The 2622-nt window shown below is 34.7% G+C and overlaps 1 long non-coding RNA gene across 1 annotated transcript; it reads right to left on the reverse strand.

Moving 5' to 3' along the window:
• Positions 1-1570: 1570 nt before the first annotated feature.
• LOC118489326 lies at positions 1571-2161 on the reverse strand. The gene is made up of 3 exons (XR_004887249.1): positions 2129-2161; positions 1792-2003; positions 1571-1686 (listed from the first exon to the last, which is right to left on the reverse strand). It is a non-coding gene; the product is annotated as an uncharacterized LOC118489326 (long non-coding RNA).
• Between the last annotated feature and the right edge of the window lie 461 nt (positions 2162-2622).

A 2622-nucleotide genomic window follows, 5' to 3' on the forward strand; every position in this document is an offset into this window, starting at 1 on the left:
AAGGGGCAAACTCAACATCTGTTTCGCTAAACTTTGTAAACCAAAACATCTGTTGAAGACAACCACTGTTAAAAGAAAACTCTGTTACTTAAACCAAACAACCTCAGCTCATGAGCCAAACAAACTCTGCTGATGAACCGAAAGGTCTGTTAACACAAAGACTGCTGAAGCAAAGGTCTGCTAAAGAGAACCTCTGCTGATGAAGCAAAATGTATGATGAACCTAAGTTCTGCTGTGCACCAACAGATATTACACAATTCAACAAAAGATCTATAATATAAGATCTTTAACAGATGATGACCAACAGCTCATAAGGTCTGTTGAAGCACGCTATAACAGTGCTTAGCCTTTAACAGATCTTTAACAGTGCTTAGGGGTTAACAGATGTTAGCACGTTATAGCACGCTATAACCTCTGCTGATGAAGCAAAATGTATGATGAACCTAAGTTCTGCTATGCACCAACAGATATTACACAATTGAACAAAAGATCTATAATATAAGATGTTTAACAGATGATGATCAACAGCTCATAAGGTATGTTGAAGCACGCTATAATAGTGCTTAGCCTTTAACAGATCTTTAACAGTGCTTAGGGGTTAACAGATGTTAGCATACTATAACAGTGCTTAGCCTCTAACAGATGTTAATGTATCTCAGACCCCAACAGTTTTCTGACTAACCAATTGATTGAATTTTCATTCATCAATCCATCAATATCACCAAAAATGTATAATAAAGGTTAACCTTACTTGATATTCAACCCATAGACATTACATAACATATTCATCATTGTAGCCCTTACAAACCAAACTTTTAACCACAGTTTGTTAAAACAACAGTTAACAGACATAAATAAAAACCACAAGGATTCTTCAAAAATAAGTGGTTTCTACTTATCTCTCATAAGAATTGTTTTTTCATAAGCATCTAATTGTTAACATTAGTCAGCTTCTTCTGGGTTCTTCTCACATTAGTGGATAGCTCACCAACGTTGGCAACATCAGCATCTTGAGCCATCCGCTTTCCATTAGGACTTGATCCAGAATCCTTTTCAACTTCAACGGCTGAAGAGTCGGCCATAACAGAGACAGCATCCTTCCAACAGATCACAAAACAACTATTGATCTCATTAAATAAAATAATGAACTCTTATTAAACGTACTAAACATACTTTAAAAATAAATACTCACCCTTGAAGTTCGTTCAGCAGACACCTGAGAAGAGTCTGAAAGGTTGACGTCTTTAACATCAGCTACCTCTTATGTAACCTAAAGGATCATAATATATGATATCATATAAAAAAGTACACAATCCGGTTTTTAAAACTCAAAAGAAAAATAAATAGATTGAAAGAGTAATTTTATATGCTACCTCATCAGTATTTTCATCACCATTACCATTTCTACCAACCAACTCAGCAATTATTACTGGATCATCAGTTGTTTTTTACACAGTATAAACACGATAGTCATTTTTAAGATTGAACTCTAAAACATCAATCTTAAAAGCAGCCTTCTTATCAACCAATCAAAATATCTCATGAGGGAATCCAGTATCATTGGCCTCAACCTGCCTCTCTCTTATGTCACTCGCCGCTAATCCAAGAAGCTTCTGAACATCTCTATCAAACATAACAAAAGAAACACTACCACTCTCATCCTGCACCCGCACTTGCACCTTGAACCTGAAATATACACAACTAACTAAGTAAACTGCAAAACTATATTCAAATATCAGTCTTAGAATGTTACTTATATAAATATAACGCTAAATAGTCATCATTGCTTACTTTGTGGTGATCGATGTACATTCAGTATGACATCTGATACAAACCAAAGAAGTCGCAGGCAATCGAAGAATATCATCTGAAACATTCTCAACATTCTGCAAGTATTCACTTTTACCCATCACCTTCTTGAAACACTTACGACAGGCAACATAAAACCAACCATACTCTTCTTGCACAATCTTAATTGTCGCAACCACAACACAAGACATTTCCTATAAAAACACAACACACTTCCTGTAAAAACACGCAGGTGACAAACCAAACAAATAACCAAACTATATACAAAGAAGTGAAACCTTTTATATCTCGCTAATCTCATCAACATGTTTCTTGACACCTTCAGTTACAAATTCTTTATGTAATGGAAAAAAACTCTGAGACGATAGTATCGTTTGAGAAGTAGAACTACTCCCTTGTCCAAACTTCAATATATACCTTTTGAATACCACAAATGATTAGAATTAGTATACAAATGACATGAAACCAAGTATTTGACTTGAACATCTATATACAACAAAAATTACATTGAGAAATTACCTCCTCCTTAGCTCATCAATTTCTTCATTCAGAAAAATTCGTGTTGCAAACTTATCGCATTGAACAGTATATTCACCTACATGGAAAAGTATATAGATATTTAATGTATACCTGTCTTTATATTGCCAGAAATAAACAGTATAGTTATGATTTGCAGAAAGTAACAAAAATACCTTTCCATTCCTTACACTTTCCATGCTGTATAACAGCCATCACATGCTCATGAGGTGGGACTTTAGAAATGAATTCCTTAATCTGCAGAGCATAATCATTCCACACAGTACACCGCAAAAC

This window comes from Helianthus annuus, chromosome 17 (genome assembly GCF_002127325.2).
Source record: "Helianthus annuus cultivar XRQ/B chromosome 17, HanXRQr2.0-SUNRISE, whole genome shotgun sequence".
In the NCBI taxonomy this organism is placed as follows: domain Eukaryota; kingdom Viridiplantae; phylum Streptophyta; class Magnoliopsida; order Asterales; family Asteraceae; genus Helianthus; species Helianthus annuus.